Below are 26,574 nucleotides of genomic sequence, written 5' to 3'. Positions count from 1 at the left end.
GGATATATTCTACTAAATATTCTAGGAGATCAATCTATGCCATTCTGTATTTAAAACATGAGAATCTGTGTGAAATATGAACAATAGCCTTGTCCTCATAATATTTCTTCATGTTTGTGATGGAAATTATGTTCTGCCTCGTGAAGCATTTTCTTATTTTTAGATGAGCATTGCTAAGGGTAGGTTATGTGTGAAATAAAAAAACATAGTCACAGCCATGCCACTTTTTCCAGAAAATGCTATAAGATAGAACTTTGAGTTTTATACACACACAAATACATTTTATGTTCAGGGAAATTTGTGTTCAAATGTTATTAAATCCCCAACAATTGTTTTAACATATTTTTTCTTTCAGAGTATGAGAGGATAAACAGTGATTTCATTCTTACTGTGTCCAAATGAGCAGAACCAAGATTCTGTGTTACACAAGGATGATTATTCTTGAGAAAGTAGAGAATAATCCCCTGAAGCAGAGTTTTGCTTAATAAAAACCATGGTTTTAAATTAACTTTAAAGTTTAGGGGGAAAAATCATTTTCATTGTTCAAAGTGAATTTCAACACATTCCAGACTAGAAAAGATTTTAAAATATGATTCCAAATTTATTCTCTTCTTTTTCTTCATTTGGTTTACGTCTGGAGTCATCATCAAATATTAGAGAAGAAAGTGATATAACACCTACAATGTTAAGCCATCTTACCTATAGATGCTTTCTTCTGGTTGTTATACTAAGATGTAGTTCACCAAGAGTGAGAATCTTGGCTCCACTGAGATTTCCATACCAAAATCTAAGAGTAATTGCTAAACGTCCCAGATACGTACCTCTTAAAACTCATACTGGCAAGATAAAATCATACTTAAGTTGTAATACTTCCTATACTTAACATAAAAGCCATGCTCAGATTCATTCTCTACATTACCCATATTTTGTTCACTCCCTTGTCAGTTTTTTCCAACCCTCTTCTTCATGGTTATGGGCTAAACTGTGTCCTCTAAAATTGTGTATGTTGAAGTTCTGATCTTACTACTCAGAACACAACTGTATTTGGAGATAGAGTCTTTATAGAAGTCAGTAGGTTAAAATTAAGTCATTAAGTGAGTTCTTTTTTTAAAAAAAGAACTCATGAGACACACACAGAAAGAGGCAGAGGGGCAAGCACACTCCTATGGTGAGCCTGATGCAGGACTCTATCCCAGGACTGGGACACGACCTGAGTCAAAGGCAGACACTCAACCACTGAGCCACCCAGGTACCCCTAGAGTGGGTTTTAATCCAATAGAACTGGTGTCCTTATAAGAGAAGTAATTAAAAACAGACATATACAGAGGGAAGATGGAGACACAAGGACAAGATGACTATCAATAAGCCAAGGAATGAGGATTAGAAGAGATCTTTCCCTCAGAGCCCTCAGGACGAACAAACTCAGATGACAGCTTTATCTCAGATTTCTCGCCTCCAAACTGAGATAATACATTTTTTGGTTTAAGCCACCCAATCTCAAATACCTTGTTATGACCGCGCTAGCAAACTGGCATACTAACTGATGTTTTTGTTTATTTTGTATTCTTGTTTATGAATGTGTATGCTCATGAGTCTTTCAGAGTTTGTTGACCATATTGTGTGTAATAAGAATCAATGTGACTTTAAAAGAAATTTTAATAATAGTTTCCATGTTATAAAGAAGAGAGTATAGTCGCCAGGCAAAATACAGGACCCAGTTAATATGAATAAACAGCAAATATATGTTTGGTATAAGTATGACCCAAATATTTATAGGAGATACTTATACTAAAAAAATGTTGTTTATCTGAAAATCAAATTTAACTCGGAGTCTTTATTTACTAAATCTGGCAACCATGTTTACTGGTTAGGTGATTAAAAAAGTAACTGGTAAATTTAGTAGTTCCTTGTGTTTTTTCTTATTGAAATTTATGATTTATCTCTAATAGGACATTCTTCTCCTTTTTCCATCATCTTTCCATCACAAATGATTCTCAAATCCAGTTATAGTACCTTTGCTATTTGTTATATCATGATCAATTATAACCTCTGCATTTACAGGAGCATCTAATTACTTTTTTCATATTCTTTAAAAACTCCATTTTAAAAAGTGGACATTTAAGCACACTAAAACATCCAGGAGATATTAATCATGTCGTTTCAAAGTGGAAACACATTTCTCCGTAAACTTTCCCAATGTAATAATAATTTTAAAAAAATCTTGAAACATAATGCCTGAATGGAAAACTTCAACACAAAGATAAATGGGAATATACAAGAGAGTGAAAAAGTGTATATTAGTGCAATCTTAGAACTTAAGATATATTATATTATCCTGGGCTTTATCAAAAAGGAATTAAAGAAAAAGAACAACCTTTCAAGGAAAGAATTCATGTTTTAATTTATTATAAGATTGAAAGCTATAAGATACCACTTCATATCCACTAGAATAGTTATAATTAAAAAGCTACAGTACTAAATGTTGGGAGGATGTGAAACACCAAAATGTTTCAGAAGGCCCTAGTAGTTTATGATTCAACAACTTTGGAAAACTACCTATTTCTTATAAAATAAAACCTACAGGTACCTTTTGACTCAGCAATTCCACTGATACTCAATTAAGAAATTGTAAAACGAAAAAAAAAAAAAAAGAAATTGTAAAACGTATGTCCATACTATGAACGCTCATAGCCTCTTTATTCATAATAGCTTAGTACTGAAAAACAACTCAAATGCTCAGGAAAATTAATTAATAAATTATAGTAATTATATAAACTACTATAATACTACTATAATAAACTACTCAGTCATAAGAAAGAATGAACTACTCATATTCTCAATGCTATGGGTGAATTTCAAAAATAATGTGCTGCGTGAAAGAATCCAGACATGAAACAGTGCCATTTGCTGATTTCCATTTATTGAAAATTCTAGGATATGTAAAATTAGTCCATGACAATAGTTATCAGAAAGTGGCTACCTAGGGCAGATGGAAGAAGGGGATTGGTAGTGGCAGCAATCAATCAGGAATGACGGAAATCTGGGGTGGTTGGAGTGATGGTTACATGGTTGTACACATTTCTTACAATTTATCAAGTGAACACTTAAATTGTATGTTTTACTGAATGTAAATTATATCTCAGTATAAAAGGAGTATTAGGGGTAAAATGAATCAAAATAAAAAGATAAAACATTTCAAGCTTTGACTTTATTTACTCACATATCCAAATAACCAGCTTTGGTTTTAAAAGACTCTTATAAACAGTGTAAAGAATTAAATTATAAATAATACAGATGGGTGTTTCCTCTGTTGGTATTTTCTCTGGTCAAATAGATGGAGATCACATGCTAGGGCTGAAATAAAACGTGACCTTCAAGTGTTTTAAAGCATTATAAAACTTGTCATACCTATGTAAAAGGATTTTGAACCTCCAGAATGCCTTTTTATAGAAAGTTTGTCTTCTGAATAAAAGAAATATTTCTGGTTTATAGGTACTCTCATTTAGTCACTCTTCCTAGTATTTGTTTTACCAGTTCAACATAATTCAATGCTATAAAAGTAGGTATTATAGATTGTACTTTTCTTTCTTGTGATATATAGCAAGCATACATGTGATTGCTCTCAAGTAGTATTTAAACACTACATATTCATGAGTCCATTCAGAATTCCATATATAGCTGCTTAGGTAAAAGCTCTGACCTCTAGGAGTTCATAATCTAAAATAAATAATAAATATTCAGAACCACTTATAAGTGAAGGTGTGACCATAAAATTGAAAATGATACCCAAACAACATAGCTAACAGAATCATTCTGGGCTTAATTCCTGGGACTTGTCTGGCCATGTAAAGTAGGAAATTGAAGCACTCCCTTTGCCTATTTTTTAACTGCTTGGGGTGGAAATTTTTTTCTTATGAACTACTCAGATTTCCTACATTTTTCTTGTATTACAGCCAAGTAATACACTTATTACTTATTTGGTGCCAGGCACAGTTCTAAACAGTTTATATATACTTATTTATTTAATTCTCACACAAAATCCTCACAAGGAGATTTTTGTGTCCTATGCTAAAGGTATAGAAAATGAGAAACAGAGAGAGAAAAGAAATAAGATAATATTATCTTCTTTAAGGGTAAGTCTTAAAATAGGTGAATTATGTTAGTCTGCTCAGGTTGCTGTAACAAATTACCACACACTGGCTTAAACAATAGGCATTTATTTCTTATGTTCTGGAAATCTGAGATCAAGGAGTCAACGTGATGGAATTGTGGTGAGTGCTCTCTTCCTGATTCACAGATGGATTCCTCTTTCTGTGTCCTCATATGGCAGCTAAGGGGAGAGAAGGAACCCAGTCTATTTTTATAAGGACACTAATTATATCATGGAACTCCTCTCCCGTGACCTCATCTATACCTAATTACCTCCCAAAGTCCCCACCTCCAAATACCACCATATTAAGAGCTTCAACAAATGAGTTTGAGGGAACCCAAACATTCTGTTCATGACATTAATCTCTGCTACAAGTATCAAGTGAAATAATACTTGTAATGTGCTTGGAATTGTGTCTGACACATAATAAACCCTCAGAAAGTGTTAATCCTTATAATAATGCAAAGTTGACGAATAACTTAACCTTTGTAAGGTATCACTATAAGGTAAACTTGTGGAAATGTCAATAGAAGTAGACCAACTTCATATTAAAACTAGACTATATTTTACTTAGAAGAAAGAATGTTATACTAGTAAGCTGGTAGGACTACAACACTTAAAATGTTCCACCTTTACCTTCAAAATCACGAAATGCTAGTTAATCCATTATATATTCTATAACATAATGATTATACTTATGCTAAATTCAAGCAACATAAATAAATTTTAAATTCTTATTACACTGAGGTATCAGTAATAAGATGCTTGATTGGTTAAAAAGAATGAGAACTGGGAATTTGACTGAAAGGAAGACACTGGCATGTAAAAATTTCAGGGGAATCGACTCCTAAAGAAATAGACCAAATGTTGGGACAAACAGCATAGTCTCAGGAAAGAGGGAGTCAAGGGGAGAAAGAAAGGCAGTCAGAGGATGGAAGCCCTACGGTGTTTGTTCAAAGTACTATTTAATTTTGCCTGAAAGATTTGAGTCTTGGAGCTACATACTGGCAATTCTAGCAGTAAATCCCACAAAAGACTGACTCCTGGACAGAAATTTTGACATTAATTCGGACTGTGCTTCCTTTTAGAAGCCCATTCTGATTGGCTTCTGCCCTTCTCTTCCATCTCAGGCTGAATTCGGTGTCCCCCCCAATGCCCCACAGCAGCCATCGAATAACCTATCAGCTTATCATGCTGTACAGAAATGTCCTCTTTCCTTATCTTTTCCCAAAAGATCCCAAAAGGACATAAACTCAGGTCTCTTATTTGCTGTTGGAGACCCTGGACATAGCACATGACTTGGCACATAGCCACATTCAATTAATACTTGAATGAACACTTGAATTACTTCTAACAGAACTTGTGTCTTCAAGTTATGGCCTTAAGAAGACAAACATGATGGTGGGTACATACATGAGTATTAACACATCCAGGCTGTACCCGCCTTGTGAACACAGACAATTACCCTTCTCTGAGGTAATTTGGAGGAGGATCCACTGCTTGCTATTAGCATCTACCGTGTTAAAGCTCCATTCCTCAGTGTCAAATAGTGGATATTGGAATTTTAGGAGGCATCTGTCAAAATGTAAGGTGAGAACATTCACACGCTAATCTCTTCAGCTAACACTTCAGTCTTTAGTTTTATCAGTGAATGCCTTGGCAAGGATTTGCGGAAATTAGACGACAGTCAGGATGAGGTGGGGGTGTGTGTGTGTATATTTTAGGTGGGAAGGTGCTGTACAGTGTAAACGGTGTCACCTGGCACAGAGTACCTGAAAGAGTGCAGGCACCCAGCTATAGGACACAGAGGGAACACCAAGACAATGTTTCCCTCCTCCACAAATCAGCTGGAGCATAGCCTTGCTTCTAAGAGCCTTCCTGTGCATGAATCTGTGTCTAGATTCACCTTTTAAAGTATCTAATTTTTCACTTGTGATAGAAAAAAAATCACTCACCTTACATAAATATATATATATAATTCACTATATATATATATATATATATATATATATATATATATATATATATATCCTTATTTCTTACCAGTCTTTGATCTTGTGGCTCCAATTAATTACTTGCAGGATTTTTAAAATATAGTTCTCTGTATTCAAACCCAAAATAAATAGAAGCAAATTTACCATTTTTCCTCCACATAATTTTTTGGTAAAAATACAAAGTCTAGAAAACTATATGTTTATCTTTCCCAGTTCCTTTTTCTTGAAAGAATTTTACCTAGTATTGTGTCTTCCTCTAAAATAGCTCCTGATTTCCTCCTTCACCAGTTCCAATTAATTGCCACTATAAAGTTGCACATCTCCATGTCCCCAATAGCCAGAATAACTGAAAAATGTAGCTTATGTGAAAGAAAAATTCACATTTTAGTCACATTAAAAGTTAAATTTTATTCATAAACAAAACCTATATGAAACTGAGTTTAGCTCTCAGATCCTCCATTTTGTGTTAATATTGTTGTACCCGACTCACAGAGCCTGCTTCATGGACACTCAAGGTCCCACTTTTAGGCAAAACCCACATTTAGGAAGCCTTCTACTGTCACTGTTTTGAAATTCTTTGTAAGTTTTGAACATGGGACTTCACATTCATTTTGCAGTGGGCTTACAAGTTACGTAGCTGATCCAGCCTACTTAAAGTCATTATCATCCTCCCTGAATTACTGAAATATCATCGTAACTTGAGTCCGTCTTATGGGGATTTTTGTCCTCAAGCTGTCCTACAAAGAGCTATGGAATTGATTTTCCTAGGGACTGATTTTATCACGCTGGCCTCTGTTCTGTGTTGACATACTATGCTCCTCAGCCTGGTGCAGATCTCCTTCTAGAACTTGCCCTCTCTGTATTATTTCTTGCCATTTCTAACATGAATTTTCTAATCTTGTCAGGCTCTCTCACCATTATTGCTTATTTGGTGAGTCCTATCCATATTACAGCTCCAGCTTCTGGTTAAACTTAACCATATGTTTCTTCTTTTTGCTTATCTAGAACTATCTACAGCTGGCTAGCGTCAGTTCTGGCTTCTCCACAAAAATCTTCCAAATTATTTTCATCCTTAATTAGCATATGTGCTATCAAATATTAACATACATGTGAATCACCCGGACCTAGTTAAGCCAAATCTCAGAGGAGGTTCCCAAGTAAACTGCATTTTAAATAAGCACACCAATTCAAAACTACACCAGAAAATACAAATACCACTCATGTTTAATATTTACTTTATGAACTTTGGTCTTGTCTATCTATCTATAAGTTGCAGGACAGAAGTACTACATGTACAGCCCCTATAATTCCCAGCACAATGCCAAATTCATAAATATTTATCCATTTGATAATATTTTAATATGTTTTATTAGAAGTATTTTGGTAGACTAAGAACGTTCCCTGAAATTGCAGTTCAATTAAGATGCAGCAAAACCCTCTTAGAAATTGTACCTGAAGTAAAACACATTTTTCTGACTCATACAAAAAAAGAGCTAATGAAAATGATCATAAGCTTTTAAAGAATATCTAATAGCTCTTGGGAAATATCTTGATGATCTAAATATAAATGAATTAGAATCATATGGATTAAAGTCCCATTGAAATATGTATGTGGACTAATACTTGGCAAGCTGTCTTTCAGATTTTGCCAATTCTAAAATGTTCAAAAAATAGTTCAAGATGCTTTGGCAGAATTTAAGCACCACAGAATTGTTCAGTGTCTTGTTGTGGAGGTTATATCCCCCACATGTGGTCTTTATCCATAGTCAATGTGCTAAGCACAATAAACCTGTCCAGGTGGTCACTGAAGAGCCCATAAAGTCTACATATTTATTCACTTCTAACTTTTTAAAACCTATTATTAGGGATTAATTGTATGGTGAATATAGTGACCAAAAGTTTCAGAAATTGAACAACCATAGTACAGCCTCCAAAGCCGGTGCTCTTTCCAAGGATCATATAACTGTTTATAGACAGCATGTCTTTCTAGAGGAATTGGATGAATGTGAAAAAATGTAAAGCATCAAGCAGAATGTTAGACTAAAGTTTCTGCTCCAGAACTAACAGGTGGTCCTGCCATAAGGTGTACATATGGCTGAGACACTGTGCTACTATGAATTCTGCTCACTGAAATGCATCTTGTAACCCATGGGGGAATAGGGTCTCTGGCAGTGACCAGACTTTTGAATTTTCTTATAGGCAGCAGATGCAATGGTTTATCACAAAATCTTAGCATTGAAGAGATTTCTATTCTAGTTCATTCTCCTTTCCAGTAAATAAATTTCTCTTATGGCATTCTTATCAAATTGAGTACTTCAAATTAACTAATACAAATAGATATTTTATTCTTTTATGTTGAACAGTGATTACATGCTTTTGCACCAGATGAACATTCTTAATGCCTTTATTATGTACATAGGTTATTATTATTTACATGATAATGTAATGTATTTCACATATAATTTATAATTAATTGGATACCTATGTTCATTTACTTTAAAAGATATGACTATATGATCTATCTCTCTCTATATATATATATATGATCTAAAAGAAAACAAAATTTTACATTTTCAACTGCTTACTCTTAAATGAATAATTTCTCCTGGTCCATGTGTTGGTCACTCATGTATATGGAATCCTCATCATCCTCACTTCAAGGAGAGTGGCTATATATCCATGGATGCTATTTAAATCTGTTGTCTTGATACAATTATTTGTTGCCTCAGTTTGGTCAATAAAATACACTCTGTACCCACTTTTCTATATCCTAATTAGAAATGAGTACTGAGATGCTAATTATAGACAACGCTTACCTTTGTTTTAATGTTTAAAAGTAGCCATCTTAGACACTTCAAAGTAATTTCCCTTGAAGTGTGTCAGTGTATGTTAGTAGAGAAAAGATGGCAATGCAGTTTCTTAGCAAATATTATAATTGAACTGTATTATGCTGGAGTAATTATATTACATTTTAAGCCTATTATAATGAAGGACAGGGAATTGGTTTTTAAGGGAAAAAAAGATGTAAAAAAACCCTAATGAAAGCATAAGAATAGCTGACAACCGGGGAGGCCAATTCTCCCTAGTACACTTGTCAAATATACTTGTCATTCCAGGTAATATGTTGAGATCATATGATGATCATTAACTCTTTCAAACCACTGAGGTTTATATTCAAGTGAGTTTCTTCTGCAATTCTCTCTCAAAACTTGTTAAATCTCCAGAGAGTTTTGGAGTCCTCAATTCCTTGTCATTAATTGTATAGATGTCCATTTGTCTGAAGGCAAAGGACTAGAGAAGATGATTTCCTAAGGGTTTTATGTTTCTATTTCAGATACCAAAGGAGGAACTAGTAAATTCTGTGCTTGTTTTCTCCTAGTTTGCTGTCTCACTCACTAACCTGTTTGTACTATTGACCATAAATTTTCTTGTACTGATTCATTCCTGTCCCTTCAGGATTCTCTTTCCATTGCTTTGGGAGCTTTCGAACCACTGGTTTGTTTCCTCATTGTCCATCCTTTTCTGTGGCTTCTTCCAAACCCAGCTATTTGAAAAGAAAGAAATGATTAAACAGAATGAGTCCCTTCAAAAGTTGAGAAAGAGCCTGGTTCTCATATCAGTATTTTAACCGGAAAAGTTTAAAGTACAAATGTTACAGAAAAAGCTGATGTTTCTTTTTTTCACATTAAGAGAGCATAGTAAATTAGCGCTGAAATTTTTCAGTTATCATTGGATTAATTTATTTTATTTCAAGAAGCATTAGTTATATCATAGGTCAGAATACGGTAGCCCTTTGGTCAAATTCAACCTTTCCCTATTTTTATAAAGAAAGTTTTATTGAAACACAGCCATGCTCATTTATATACACACTGTCATTGCTTCTTACTTATGGGAGAATTGAATAGTTGCTCAATGTCTTTAGGACCCACAAAGCCAAAACTATTTATTATCTGAATCCTTACAAAAATTTTTTTGACATCTGAATTACAATAAGCCTTGTTTTAAGATTTTGTTATGCCTGATCAAGGTAGTATTTCCATATCTTTGCAAAATTTCAAGAATTTTTCCTTATTTTTTTTCTGTGATTTAAGGTAATAATATTTCCAGTTTTCAAAATCAACACTACTTAGTAAAACATCTTGTTACATTTATATAATAGGTGCTTTTTCTTTGAAGCAACTCATTTTAATTTTAAATTAGTTCACGCAGTTAACTTAGTTATATGTTAAACTTATAATCGTGTTTTTTTTTTTTTTTTTTTTTTTTACCAGTTTGCTTTTCTCAGCTTTCTCCTTTTATTCAGTATTATTTAATATTGGTTCACAAGTAAATGACATGGCCATGATAATTGAAAAAATTACCCAGAATGTGACATTTGCTTTACTTGATCATTAATGAATAAACTGCAAAGTCAAACATTTCTCCAATTTATAAAAATGTATTCAGTTTATAGAAAAACAGAGAAGTTTATTTTCAGCCTGTGCTACTACTAGTCATTCTGAGGTATAGTCTATAGTCTGAGGTAAATTCTTGGTGGATTGTTTTTAATATTCGTCTTGAAAAGAGACTTTCTTTTCATTCTTAATAGTTCATGCCTATTCATTCATGTGCATTTGAGAAAGGATTATGACAAAATACTCCTTTAAATATAGACTACTATCAGGGAACGCCTGGGTGGCTCAGCGGTTGAGGATCTGCCTTGGCTCAGGGCATAATCCCACAGTCCCATGATCAAGTCCCACATTGGGCTCCCTGCATGGAGCCTGCTTCTCCCTCTGCCTCTCTCTCTCTCTTGTTTCTCATGAATAAATAAATAAAATATTAAAAAAAAAAACTACTATCAGTAGGAAATCTAGTGATAAGTCTCCCATCAGAAAAGACTTTCTTTTCTTTTCTTTTCTTTTCTTTTTTTTTTGGGGGGGGGGGAAAGACTCAAGTCTTGATCTCAGGGTTGTGAGATTTAGCCCCATGCCCAGCTCCACGCTGAGCATGGATCCTGCTTAAGATTCTCTCTTTCCTTCTCCCTCTGCTCCTTCCTACTCACATGCTCTTTCTCTATCTGAAAAAAAGGAGGGGGGGGAGAGAAAAAGAAAAGACTTTTCTACATGTCATTAGATCCCTTTAAGAAGGATAACTAGCTTTATTTCCTCATATGGCTTTCTAATGTAGAATGGCAGCTAAATTAGCATGTATTGGTTTATATTTTATTTATTTTTCATTTATTTTTATCTATATTTCTAACTATAACTTTTGGTCAGTTGTATAATTTTAAAGATTATATATATTAACTCTGGTTTTAAAAATAAACACTTTACTAAGTAATTTGTGTGAATATGGACTGATACAAATGTTAATAATTTATTAATAACATTGAACACATTATAGACCAAGAAGTATGCAATATGTGCTTTAGATTTATGCTGGTGGTACTTTATGTTTATTATTGTTGGTGCTCAAATAAGTGTTTACAAGTTAGATAGTATTATGTTCCCTTAACATTTGCAGAAAGAGACTTGCAGAATATGAGTATCTAAAGTCTTAGAGCTAGGGGTTATTAGAGCTAAGATTCAACTCCAGCTGTTGGATTTATATCCATTTATCTTCTAATATATCATTGGTAAGAAAATCTACAATAAAAGGTTCATGGCTCAAATATTTTTAGGTTCAATTAATGGACTCATGGAATGATAGAACTGGAGAATATTCTTCAGAAAAAATCCAGTTCAATCCTTTATTTTACAAATAAGGATATTGAAATTAATTCATTTATATTGAAGTTTTAATGAAACAAACTTATCTTTGATCAGCAATTTAATTTCTAGCCCAGCCAAACTAAAGGCCGTTCTTTTGCCTCCCAATGTAGAAGTCATCTTGCTGTACACCAAATGTCTCTCTTTCCAAATGTTCTTCTTCCATATTATCCAAGGTACCTAAATAGAAGTCTGAAATGTGATTTGGGCCTTGTTCCTATTTACTGATAAATTTTGAATGCATATGCTGATGCCACCAATATATACTTACTGGAAAAGTAATTTGTACTGCCATATCCTTATTAAATTTCATATTTCAATGACTCATACAGTGAGAACAGATTGGTTGTTTTGAAAGTCTTAAGCTGGAAAAAATAAATGTGATCTTTAAATTTCTTCTGCAAGAGAGTCAAGAAAATATTTCCGATACTTTGATTTTGTACTCAAATCAGACTAAAGGAAAAATGTGTGACCTAGGCAAATAGAAATTTATGAAATATGAACAATTCAAGGCTTCAGTTCTAGGGCAAAGAATGTGTATTGTTCATATTATATTCATTTGCAGAACGCTGAGATCTTCTAATTACTTAGGTACCCAAAAGATACTTAAATTTTTCCTTTCATAGTCCTATTTAATTATCGTTGATGTTAACATTGACTAAGTTGCTTAGGCTCTTCAAGTTTTTTAATATTACTTAGTGAAATAAATTAAGTATTGAGAGCTCAAGATTCCACAGTGAATTTACTTGAATTTTATTACTTGAAATAGAATAATAATCACAAGTCATTATAAATATGGGAATAATATGAAGGGCTCTACCTCAGAATATTTCTTGCGAATGAGTCCTTTAAATGCAAGGTTGCTTGTATATTAATATTGAGTCACACATTTGAATATGGAAATAACATATGCTTGCTAGCACAATATATTTTTTTGCACAAAGAATTAAGATAGCCATTCTCCATAGTTTCTATTTTATTTTTATCATTATTCAAGGTCTTTCTCTTGTTTTATTTATGTATTTTATTCCTTTTTTTCTACATTCCTACTCAAACATCCCTTCTGTTCACATCCATTAGCAACTAACCTAATGTGTTTAGTGTAATGTGTGAATATATAGCCATTTATGTATGCATGTGTGTGTGTGTATATATATATATATACACACATATACATATATATATCTTTTATATATGCAGTGTTATTTTATTTACATACATTGAGTTTTAAAAATTGGGTATAAACAGCCTTGTACCAAAGCTCTTGTCCTATTTCTTATCCTTATATTTGTTCTTTTGTTTTTTGTTTTTAGAGAGAGAGAGATGGTAGGGAGGGGCAGAGGGAGAAAAAGATAGGGAGAATCTTAAGCAGGCTCCACACCCAGCAAGGAGCCTGAGCCATGATCTGAGCTGAAATCAAGAGTCAGATGCTTAACTGACTGAACCACCCACATGCCCCAATTATATTTTTATAATGTTTCAATAAAATTTGGTTGAACTTATACATTTATTTATTTATTTATTTATTTATTTATTTATTTTAGAAGATTCTATTTATTTATTCATGCGAGACACAGAGAGAGAGAGAGAGAGAGAGAGTGTGTCAGAGACAGGCAGAGGGAGAAGCAGGCTCCATGCAGGGAGCCCAATGTGGGACTCAGATCCCAGGACTCCAGGTTCACACCCTGAGCCAAAGGCAGAAGCTAAACCATTGAGCCATCTAGGCATCCCTAGACTTATACATTTAATAAAAAACAAAATACATTATAGAAAAAATAACTTTTAAATATGCAGATAATGTATCATATCCTTGGATAGGAAAATTGAAAAATATAGAGATGTTAATTCTTACAATTTTTTAAAAGATTTTATTTATTTATTCATGAGAGACACAGAGAGAGAGGCAGAGACACAGGCAGAAGGAGAAGCAGTCTCCAGTAAGGGAGCCTGATGTGGGACTTGAACTCTGGGACTCCAGGATCATGCTCTTCCTGAGCCAAAGGCAGACGCTCAACCACTGAGCCACCTAGGTGTCCCAATTCTTACAATTTTATGTGAAGTTGATGAAGTTTCCATATATTGAAATTGCTCATCACTACTGGAAGCATAAAGAAATAAAAATATATATTAAAGTGTATATTCATGTCCTAAAACAAAAGGAAAATCTCTGTAACTCTAAATAGAGAGGAAATCTAAATAAGAGTCCCATAATAAGCCAGATCAGCTGGTGGGAGCAAAGTTGCCACTTCAGAGAACCAGAAGGCTCAAAAGTGCCTCAGGCAGAAATTGGATCAAAGTTGGGCTTTTAATACTTTGTGTTTTCCGAACAGTAAGATGAAGAGAGTGATTTACACTGGGATCTTATTATAAAGTTGTATATTTTTTTAAAGTATTATTTTTATTTATTTATGATAGGCAGAGACAGAGAGAGAAAGAGAGAGAGAGGCAGAGACACAGGAGGAGGGAGAAGCAGGTTCCATGCCGGGAGCCCGACGTGGGAAAGTTGTATATTTTGAAAAAGAACTAGTACATGTAATGTAAAACTGTGAATAGATAAAAAAATTAAATCTCAATGAGACAAAAGGCAGGAAGTGATTTTTTTAAAAAGGCAACAAGAAAACATGGTTACTGCAAAAATAAACTCAAAATTTCAGTAATCGCTTTAAATATAAATGGCTTAAAATGAACTGTTGACAATTAAAGAATATCAAGTGACATTAAAAGAAGCAAAACCTAAGCACAAACATTTATTGGTAAAACAATTAGAGCTTTTAGGTCACACAGAAAGAAGTTAGTCCCATCAAGATACAGTGTGTAGCAATATTCTCCAGCAAAAAATATTCAACGTTCTGGGACCAAAATCCTGAGAGTTTGCTCAGCTGAAGATGATGCCATCAGACCATCAGGAACTACATCTGTCTTCTCCAGGTTCAGCTTTATGTATATAGGGGTAGTGCTGTTTTCTATAAGGTGTAGATTGATTATTTGAGGAACCACCTCATTTGAAGCTGGTGGTATCTTATACCTATTGCATTATGTCTCATAACATCCTCCTTGCTGTTTTTCTCCTCTTGTGACAGTCATACTTGCAAGCATAATTTAGAAGCTTTTGTTTTGTTTTGTTTTTTTAATATTTTATTTATTTATGACAGATACAGAGAGAGAGAGAGAGGCAGAGACACAGGCAGAGGGAGAAGCAGGCTCCATGCACCGGGAGCCCGATGTGGGATTCGATCCCGGGTCTCCAGGATCACGCCCTGGGCCAAAGGCAGGCGCCAAACCGCTGCGCCACCCAGGGATCCCATAATTTAGAAGCTTTAAAAAAAAAAACCTTTAAGCCTTTCATGCTTTTATCTTGTTAAGCCCTCACATTTAAAGGAAAATATGGCTATATATAAAATTCTAGCTCCAAATGTCATTTCTCTAGAAACTTTATAAATAATCCCCAAAGTTCTCTTGTCTTTAGCCTCTCTATTGAGAAATTTGTTATCAATATAATTATGTTTCCTTTGTGGATGATCCTTTCTTATTAGTAACTTTTGGAACTTCTTTTGATTTTTGTTGTCCTTATATTACACTGTCATTTATCTTGATGGGGGACTCTTCCATCTACGCTGCTTAAGATTGTAACATGTTAATATTGAACATTCATCCTTCAGTCTTTAGTTCTTTATAAATCTTGGTCATTATTTCTTCAGAGAGTTTATCTGATCCTTTTATCTATTTTTTTGGTCTATTATAACTTTGCTACTTCTACTCTTATATTCCAAGTTTGTTAGATTTTTGTTTATATTTTCTACCCTGCCTTTCCTGATTGCCTTCTACAACTGATCTTTCAGCTCCAAAATTTATTCTTTGGCTCTATCTTATTTCCCTTTACCTCATATATGTGCTCTTCATTCCAACTATTACATATAATTTTTTATTACCAGTAGCCTCCTTAATGACTTCCTTCTTCAATTATCAATAGCTCCATGGATGCAGTGTTGAGAAATTCTTGACTCACATGCTGTATTAATTATGGTTTATCCAACCAACAACAACAACAAAATTCTGGTTTATCCAGTATAGTATATATAATGTTTTGTCATTTCTCTTTTATTTTGTTTGTGCTCCTCTATGTGTGGTTATCTTACTTGTGAGATTATTTCCCCATAGTTTGTCAGTCATCTTGACTAGTTTTATTAAAAGTAACAGACCCAAGACCTAATTCTCACTTGTAAATTGTAAAATTTCTGATGGGTTCGGAGGTGAAACATGTTCTTAGAAAAAGTTCCCAGAACATTATGGATTGGGTTTGACAAACTCTGTTTGTTCTTTCCTAACTAACTGACTCTGTATCTCAGGGAATTTTGATACCTCTTCTTGATAGTGCTCTATGTTGAGCTGTCTCAAGTAATTATGGTTGTCAAGCCATATTTTGGAAGTAAGGTAAGAAAACTCAGGATCCAGCTAGTCTTTATTCACCTGTTATCTACTGAGTAAGGGCTGTTGTGTTGGCTCTGGTACTGTTTACTCTGAAGTAGTGAAAATACAGGGGGTGATACACACCCAAAATGTGACAGAGGGAAGGGCACTGAAAAGCTCCCATCCTATTTCCTATTAACAATGACACTAGGCTTGCCTCTCTCTCAGGCTGCCATTGCTTCTCCTTGGACTTTAATAACCTCCCTCCCCTGTCTACTCTCTCAAGTATTTCTCACAGATGTACTTTATTTCTTCAAATCACTTTTCTTCTACTTCTGTGAGACTTCTAGGTTGGACTAAAGAAACAGCAGCCTGAGACATAAGCCACATGTTACTTTAGAGAACTCTCAAGAAACATCAATAAAGGGTAAAAAGATCAAGGTACAGAAGAATATTATGATAAATGTCAAAAATAATGGATACATATGTATGGATACATACATAAAGATACGTTTTCTTTGTCTAACATATATTCAGAGAAATTAATAATGCTGATCCTTCAAAGGAAGACTCTCTATAGTGCAGCTTTATCATAATATAATTTAAAATCTTAAATACACAGGTCTATGATTTTTAAATTTTAAAATCTAATTTGCTGATACCATATAAAAATACCTGTTCATAAAACATATATTTTCATATGTGTGTACAAATACTTACTTAGTATTTTATATTCTCCTAGAAGACATGACATAGGATTGTATTCAAACTTTTATGCTGGGGATCCCTGGGTGGCGCAGCGGTTTGGCGCCTGCCTTTCACCCAGGGCGCGATCCTGGAGACCCGGGATCGAGTCCCACATCGGGCTCCCGGTGCAGGGAGCCTGCTTCTCCCTCTGCCTGTGTCTCTGCCTCTCTCTCTCTCTCTCTCTCTCTCTCTCTCTGTGACTATCATAAATAAATTAAAAAAAATAAAAAAAAAACTTTTATGCTAATTAATAAAAGTTATAGAAAGAAATGTGAAACAAAAGGACATAAAAATATGACGCAAGTGATTATATTGCGACACAGCCCATTTGTTTTATTAGAAGTTATAAAGGGGAGTGGAAGCTAATACATTGCTTTATTTTAATTATCTGTTTAAACCCCATACTAAATAATTTGTTAATCTTACATAAAATCTGTGTAGAGAAACAATCTGCATGCTAACGTAAATGAACCTGTGAGAGGTGTCAAGTGGCATTATTGAACAGAGCAGAAGAGATTTGTTGAGATTAGATAAACCAAGGCATCACTTGTCAGTTCATCTATTTAGAAAAGGTAGACAGAAGGGAAGACAAAGCCAATATTCAAATTATCTGCGTGATTTGTTCCTTTTTGACTACAAATTGTCAATGTAAGACGAGCAGTGAGAAGAGACAGTAAAATCAAAACGTCACTTTCATTAGCAGATCAAAATCCAATTTTTAATGGTATGGGAGCTATAGCGAGCTCTAACAATGGAGTCACACTTACCCTCTCATGGAAGGATTGTCAGTTTCTATTTTGAAGAATTGTTTTTAATGGCCCAGCTAGAGCTTTGTTTTTTAAAGAACATGAATGTATTCGGGCATTTCATCTATCAAAAATTTTTTTGCTATCTCGGGAGCAGACTGTACTCAATGAATGAGGTGGACTTTGACAGAAAATGTCAGTTGATCCTATGGCTATGTCTACATGGATAGCAACACATTTCCGAAAGATGTTCTCACTCTAATCTGTAGTCAAATCAATTAATCCTAGCTTACTACATGCTGATTCAATCAGAACCTATAATTCACAGTTTCACACCAATTTCACCTGTAAACTTGACAGAAAGCAAGAGCTATGGAAAGATTGTCAGAAATGTTTGCAAACACAAGCAGACACAATAAAATTAAGTTAAAATTAAAATAACTCTAAAGTCAACTCATTTTCTCAAAGAGTGTTTATGGCTGGACATATACGAATAGTTTTTGCCCTGAGTAGTTTCCTGTTCCTGCTTCTATCTTCTTTTTTAAGAAGCTGATTACTTCGGTGACTGTATCAGATGATTTACTTTACTCTAGAACCTGGAGTTCAAAATTTGGATTTTGCAAAATGGACCCAACATACAGCAAAGCAGATCTGGGATAAAATCTGACTGATGAGGAAAGGACAGGGTGAGGGTGACAGAGTAGTGAGAATGAGATCAAGAGAGTAAAAGCCAGAGAGAGGAGTGTTTGTATGTGGGGGCGGGGGGGGGGGGAGAGGGAGAGGGAGAGAGAATGAGAAAGAGAGAAGCTGATTTTGAAATTCCCAGCAAAACATTTAAACATCTGGTACAAACTTGTATGAAGCCAGGAAATTCCTGGACTTTAAAATTCTGAAGTCGTTAACATTGTTAGCCAGATATAATCACTTAAACCCTCACATTTTTAAATGCAGAAATATCAGTATCAGTTTTGTTCTTTCCAAAATCTGTTTTATTTTCTCTCTGGGAATTACAGTTAGGTGCCTGTGTGTCCCCGAATCGGTCCTGGTTATTGCTCAGTGACATCAGCAGGCTAAGGGAGTATTTCTGCCCTGAAGCCCTTGTGTTTCCCTAAAGGTAAAGTTCTAAGTTGGAAATCTGCTTTTGTGCAATCACCCTCACCATCACGGGCCTAGGAAGGGCTGGTGGTTCTGTCAGTTTCCTGGATGACTAGGAGGCTGTGGTTAGGGTGTGTATACATCGACAAAACTAGAATACTGCTTTGCGTTTCCAGTGCCAGAGATCTGAATCAGCATTTGGGTGGAATTGTGCAGGCGGAACCGTTGCTTTTGCCTTGTATTCGGTGAGTGGGAGGGCAAAAGCATTTTTAAAGCATCAGACTACTCCAATGCCAACGATGCAGCACTTCCGTGCTTTACCAGGGCTGGCTGAGCCAAAGCCTATAGGACTGTCAGTTCCATCAAGGGACTGTCCCTGAGCAGAAGCTCTGCTCCCAAACACGTGGATAGCTAGGGAGTTGCATCTCTGCAGTACTGGACTTTTATGGACCTGACAACCTGCTACTGGACCTCAAGATCCTTGATCTATTTAATTTCTCTCTTAAAGTCAAAGGAAAATCATGTTCTTAGTTATGTGTAGTTAGAATGAGAATGGATGTCCCCCTGAGAGGTTGCCTGAGCACTAACATTGTATTTAGTGAGACAACGCTTTATCTTCCTTTTCTCCATGGCACATGCGTCCTGCCAACTGGATCTAGTTAGTTTCAGTATCATCCAGCAGATTGTGCTGAGAACTATCACTGTCTTCTAATGTTTTGGAGAAACTAAACTGCAAATTATACTACCTGACATTGCACCTTTGCCAGGTCTCAACTTCCTTTCTTTCTAATTTTCCTCATCTGTCGAGCAGGAGTAATAATAGATCTTACCTATTAATTCATTAATATATGTCAAGTACTTAGAATAATGTCCAGTATATAATATGAACTGCATTTTGAAACATTGTATCAGGAGAGGAAGAGAGAACTGTTATGTCCAGGGTCTTGGTCAAAGGTTGCTGTACAAGGTCAGCCCTACTACCGTGCTGGGTTGCACCATCTGGCCTCTTTGGGCAACTGACAGGCAAGCCCCCATGGTAGCAGCAGCAGCAGAACAAGTGAAAGGACACAAGTGAGCCAGGAAGCCAGGAGTAGTCTTCCCCTTCCTAACCTTCAGCCTGCAGCTGAGCACAGTCTGATGAGCTAGTGTTCACTAGCGGTGTTGAAGAGGCTATAGGACATTTTAAGCTTCGATAGCAATGGGAAACCCTGGGGATGGCCAGAAGTGTACAAGGTGGAGCTAAGACTCTGATGTGTTACATCCTAGCTCAGAGTGACATGAGGCATTGACCAAGTGGCATTCTATACCATGTTACTTTTCCCCCTTCATCCCACAGAGGTGGCTAAGATCAAAGAGCCTCCCTTTAGTAAAGAACGAAACAATCCCCACATGGCTACAAGAATATGATTAGTGCCGGGTAATCTTCCCAGAAGAACACTGGAAGCATCAAGCAGGAGGAATGGCCATGTAAATCTAGAAAGAAAGAAAAAGGGGGGGGGGGGCAGCACAATCAGACAAGTACACAACACACACTGGAATGTTAACTGGCGCTCTTGACATCCAGTTCTTTGTACCTTACAATCAGAGAAGAGAGATGTTTTTTTCTCCCAGAGTTCTCTCATCCATCCCTGAAAAATGACTTTGGAGAAACCCACCCAGGTCAAATACCTACCTATGGACTAATAGTTGTACTCAAAGGAATGCAACTCCCTGGCCAGTTAAACTGATTTGTGTTCTGAAATTCAAGAGAAATAGAATCACACCTGACAAATACATGTAGAAGAGCAGTGCTCAAATAAAAGGAACCTCAGGTAATACGACAATAAAACCTACAGGTAATCCTTCTCTCTCTCTTTCTTTCTCTCTCTCTCTCTCTGACTCACTCTCTCTGTCTCTGCCTCCCTCTCAGAGCTGTGTTTGTGTTTCTATATTTTAAGAAAATTAGTATGTGTTCATTAGATTTATTTACCTTTGAAATATTTGTATATAGAAGTTGGTGAGTCCTTGCTACCTAAACATCAAGTCTTTCAGGAGTATTTTCTATTATTTCATTGATTTGATCTTCTTTCAATCATCTCTTTCTGGAATAAACATATTGGTGCTATTGGTGCTGTTGGATTTCCTGCATCTGGCCTTTGTATTTTACAAATTACTCTCACATTTTTTTTAACCTTTATTCATTTTCCATTGAATTCTGAGAAAAAGTTAGCTCTCTTTTTTAATTCAATAACATAATTTTCCGTCAGTTCCATTCCGCTATACAGCTTATCTATTGAGATTTAATTTCAGCAACCATTTTTTTAAATTCTTTTTCTTGTGTTATAAATGTTATACCTTCATGTACCACTCTAATTTTGCCAATTAGTTCTAGTATAAATCCTATTATTTGGCCCCTTTAATCATTTCTGTTTTCTTGAGGATTATTTCTTTTATTGAGATTTCAGTATCATAATTTTAGTTATTGTTCTCCTGTTAAAGGAATTATTTTAAATCTCTCTGAATTGACCAACCATATTGGCAACTTTTATTAATTCTATTTATTAATAGATAGATGCTTCTTTTATTAGTTCAGGAAAGTAATATCTTGTTGAGACAGTTAAATGATATTGGAAAACTTCTAAACTTTACTGATTTTCATTTATTTCTACCTTTAAGAAAAAGTCTAGATTTACCAGTTTTAGTAGATAGAGAATATTTCCTGAGTACAACCGAAGCACCATTGGCAAATGCTGATTCTGATGATAGATACTCTGATTTTAAGGATTTGTACAGATAAGCAAGGTGTATGAGTAGCTTGACTTCCAACTATGTGAGCTCTTTCTGCTTTTCTTTTGGCTCTATCTATATCTGCAGCTTGAGAGTCTCCATTAGCATATGCTCCACTTCAGCTAAAGAACTCTATTACTGGCTTTTAGTCTTGGGGCAAATGTCCTAGCAACTGCTGTGAAAATGGATCCTCGTGCAGCTGTTCCACTGCCCTTTAACTCCATGTGAATCAATCACTCTATCACTGATTACTATCTCATCTCCTGCTCTTCCCGCCTTGGAATATTTTCATGTTTTTATTTCCTGTGAAAATTCATTTACTGGATGCTCTGTCCATTCCCTGTGTAAGATTGTATAAGTCTCCAGGCTCTGTGGAGTTTTACCACTAGTTAGATTCCATTTGTATTATATCTTCCAGAAATTCCTTAATAGTAGGGCTTGCTTTTGGCACTGTTTTTGACTTTCAAGTAATATATGGCTTTCTTCTCATTTTTAAAAATTTATCCTGTCATCTTAATAGAATTTAAGAGAGGAAAAGGCCTAAATAATTGCTCAGTAGGCATCATAAAGTGATAAATTCTGGTTCATCTTTGAAATGCAACTGAAAAGTTAATTTAAACAAGGACCCAATAATAAATAAATATGTTCTTGAGGAACTCTTTGTAACTCAAATGAAGATGAATTTTTAATTTCTTGATTTTTCTGCCTATTATTTTAATATTGAGTCACAACTAGGTAAACCAATAAAATATTCTAGCATTTCATTTCTTCTGCATCCAAAAGGTCATTCTTACTAGCAGAATCACAATCAATGAACACAAACAGGTATCATTTTATTATTAATGATTGTCATTATGTTTTCAAAGCACAGTTCAACAATCATCTATTTCTTCATTCATATATATAAAAATGCAATAATGAAAAAGTCTAGCTTTAGGTCATTTCCTAGAATCAAAAATATAGATTTAATATGGATGATTTTTTATGGAGTATCTGTAAATCTACTATGTAGGAACAAATCAAGTTTCTCTTTGGATCTGTCCCTCAACAGATCAATTTACACATTGCTTAAAATCTTTTAGATTCTAATTATTTATTTGACAGAGAGAGAGAGAGAGAGAGCACAAGTAGGCAGAGCAGCAGGCAGAGGGAAAGGGAGAAGCAGGCTCCCCTCAAAGTAGGGAGCCTGACTCTGGGCTCAATTCCAGGACTCTGGGATCAGGACCTGAGCTGAAGGCAGATGCTTAACCAACTGAGCTACCCAGGTGTGCCCCCAATCCCCATGTTTTAGATTTCATTTATTTTAAAATCTTTTAAAGAATAGCTTATGAACACCCTTTTGGAATATATTTAGGAGATAAAAGCTATAGAAAAATAGATTGAAATGCAAAAAACAGGGGCAAATCAACCACATTGATTTTCTTTCAAGGTTACAGCAAAAGATTTGTGTTTTGAGAAGCGGACTTCTCATACATTATATTCTATATGTTCTGGGAACTGTTATCATAAAATTGAACAAAATAAAGTGGATTGTATATTCTTTAAGAACAATTTCATAATTTCAGATTGAATACCAGACTAAGGATTCAAAATTAAATAAACCATACAAAGAAGAATTTATAAAAAAATTAATCTGGATATTAATATGATAAAAGGTTATGATACATGTAATAGCATTGAAGAATATCAAAACATTTTGATGAGTGAATATGAATGATGCCAGACACCAAAGAAAGTGTATGATTGCATTCATATGAGATTCTAAAAATGAAATAACTGTGAAATGGAATTTGAGGGAGATGGAAATGTTCTATATCATGATTCTAGTAGTGGTTCCATTACTTCATACATTTATCAAAGCCAATTTAATTGTACACTTAAAATTGGTGAATTTATAGTACTTAAATTGCACCTCAATCAAAATCAAATTAAAATAGAGTAAAATTCCTATTGATGGCTTACAGTCACTCTTACAATAAATATCAAAATGTGTAACATATACTATATGGATTTTCACTGTTCATTTCATGTCATCCCATGACTCATCTTACTTACTGTGCCTTTTGTGTTTTGTCCTGTCATACTAGCTGTCTATCTAAATTACCTTGCTTTCCCCACTCTGCCCCCCAATTCCCCATTATAGGTAGAAATATGCTGTTACTTCTGCTTGCAAAACTGTTTCCAGACTTTTAATCTTCGACGCCCATCAATTACTACTTTCTTTAAGATAAGAACAAAAATCACTCCACAGAAGTCTTCTCTGACTACCTATATTAGATTAGTTACTTTTATAAAAGATCCTCAAAACCCCGTCTTTAACCTCTGGAATGCTTTTCATAAGTGTCAGTTATATAAATTTTGTGAGTCTTCTGACAGTCTTATACACCTTTGTGCAACCTCACATTTACAATGATAAGAGAAGAGGGTTTGGTAATGCAAGGCAAGCTAATCAAAACATATAAATTTCTTTCATATAAAACCACCCAAGAGATATGCCAACAAGAGGCTAATCTTGGCCCTGTGAAAGGTTCACACTGAGGCTAAATTACAAAGAAATCTTCTCCCTTCTCTCCTATCTTCTACCCTGGGCCCTATCTATCCATGGAAATGATAAATAACTGATAATTCACACAAGAAGCTGAGCTTAAAAGAAGAGGTGGGAGGTAAGAAAAAATAAGGAGTAAGGGGAAAAGGGGATATAGAGCCAGCCCAAGGTGAAGAATTTTTTTTCTGGCAACAATGAAGTGTTGTTATATGGGAGCATCCCTAGAGTTAGGAATTAAAGCCTACCCATGGAAGGAGCCACATGCAAGTGGGACAGATGAATAGAGTCAAATATTTGAATCTTCACCTACTTCTGATCATGTACAAAAAGGGCATGGGACAGACACATCCAGAATAAGAAACTGCTTGGATGTTGCAGAGGATTTTCTGCTTCTGTTTGTCAAATGAAGTTAATATCATAAAATGTACTATTCCTCCCTTTAATAAGAAAGAAATTAGAGAAGAGTTTAAGTGTTATTAAATAATTGTTTGTAAAATGGGTAGGATTAATCTTTCCTGTTGGCTGTGGTGCCCTTTGTGCCCAGCATCTTGTCTGCATGTGGTAGCACCACCTCAACTGATATCATTGAATTAACAAATTATATTTTGAAGAAATAGAGAAGGTCTCCTGCAACACTTTTCAAACTTTGTCTGCTCCATATCTGAGTTAGATTATGAAGGCTCAAACTTGTCTCACTACTGGATATTTGAGAAAAGATGTGGAGAATCAAAGGAAGCCTGGTTTCAATTCAGTATGATTCAATTGTGGCTGTGAGTGGGCTAGTCAAAACCTGTCAACAATGATGTTTATTTTTATATTCAGGAGATATATTACTCACATTAAGCAAATTAAGCAGATGAACAATATCTCTGAAAAAATCAGGTACAAAAAAAAAAGCCTGATAAAAAAGGAAGTTGAACTACTTATTTGTATGTTTAATTACAATCTATATTGTATATCTAAGCTAATTATAAAGGCTTTTTCTTAACTGACATGTAAAATATATTTTCGCTGATGATATTTTACAGAAATTTAAAAATTTTAAAAATTGACAGTCTTGTACAAATGGGATATTGAAGAGATCATAATATTTGAGTTTAACATTGAAAGTTTTTGTTAAAGATTTTATTTATTTATTCATGACAGACAGAGAGAGGCAAAGACAGAGGAAGAGGAAGGAGAAACAGGATCCATGCTGGGAGCCAGACGTGGGACTCAGTCCCGAGATGCCGAGATCACACCCTGAGCCAAAGGCAGATGCTCAACCGCTGAGCCACCCAGGCATCCCTGAAATTTTCTTTGTGTAGATCAAAAAAAGTGGATGTAGGCAATTTTATAAGACTCTATCTGATACTCTTGCTTTTTTTTCAGAATGCTACCAGTAAGGATGTTATTTTTTAAAAGCAACACAACACAAAACAAACATGTAAATGAGAAGAAAAATAAAAGAACTGAGAGAATAGGAGATGATGGATCAAGACTCTAGTAGAGAGGCAAGCAGCACATGTATCATTAGATTGGAGAAAATGGAATTATAAACCTACAGTGGGATCATATGATAAGAATACATTTAGTTTTATAAGAAACTGTCAAACTGTTTTCCAAAGTGGCAGTACCATTTTACATTCCTGTCACCAATGTATGAGAGTTCCTGTTGCTCCACATCCTCCCATCTGATGTTAACAGTGTTCTAGAATTTGGCCAATGAAATAAGCCTATAGTGGTGTCTCATTATTTTAATTTGCATTTTCCAAATGACATAAGATATGGCCTATCTTTTCATATGCTTGTTTGCTATCTGTATGTCTTTTGTTAGTGAGATATCTGTTCAGGTCGTTTGCCCAGTTTTTATCCATGTTGTTCATTTTCTTACTGATAAATTTTAAGAGTCCTTTGCATATTAAAAAATAGTATTTTATCAGATTTGTCTTTTGCAAATATTTTCTCTCAGTCTATGGCATGTTTTCTCATTGTCTTGACGTGCCTTTGGCAAAGCAGACATTTGTAACTTAAATGAAATGCAGCTTATAAGTTCTTCCTTTCGTGGATCATGTGTTTGGTGTTGTATCCAAAATGTCATCACTGCATAGTGGTTGAGGAACTTCACTCACTTGAACTCCACGTAGCTATATGACTTGATTTGCCAAACAAAAAGTGATGTGTGCTATTTAAAGCAGAAGCTTGGAGACCCAGCATGTTCCTTTCACTTGTACTATCATATAAAAACCTAGCAGTATGACCAACAATCCCTCTAGGTCATCAATCCATATGCCACAGTCAAAGCAGTGACAATATGGAGCAGAATCCTTTGCCACCCTTTAAAGGACATGTAGAATATATGACAAATAAATCTTTACAATATTAGGCCTCTGAG

General features: G+C 34.9%; 1 long non-coding RNA gene across 1 annotated transcript in view; it reads left to right on the top strand.

The window, feature by feature from the left end:
- The window catches only part of LOC140631604 (uncharacterized), a 54,699-nt gene extending 29,153 nt beyond the window's left edge, over nt 1–25,546 (top strand). Inside the window, exon 3 of the long non-coding RNA XR_012029133.1 lies at nt 25,347–25,546. This is a non-coding gene — a long non-coding RNA (uncharacterized lncRNA). The remainder of the gene's footprint in view (nt 1–25,346) is intronic.
- The last annotated feature ends 1,028 nt before the right edge of the window (nt 25,547–26,574 follow it).

Source organism: Canis lupus, chromosome 4 (genome assembly GCF_048164855.1).
Source record: "Canis lupus baileyi chromosome 4, mCanLup2.hap1, whole genome shotgun sequence".
Lineage (NCBI taxonomy): Eukaryota > Metazoa > Chordata > Mammalia > Carnivora > Canidae > Canis > Canis lupus.
Note: the sequence above shows the minus strand (reverse complement) of the source record. Positions and strands in the feature narration are given on the sequence as shown.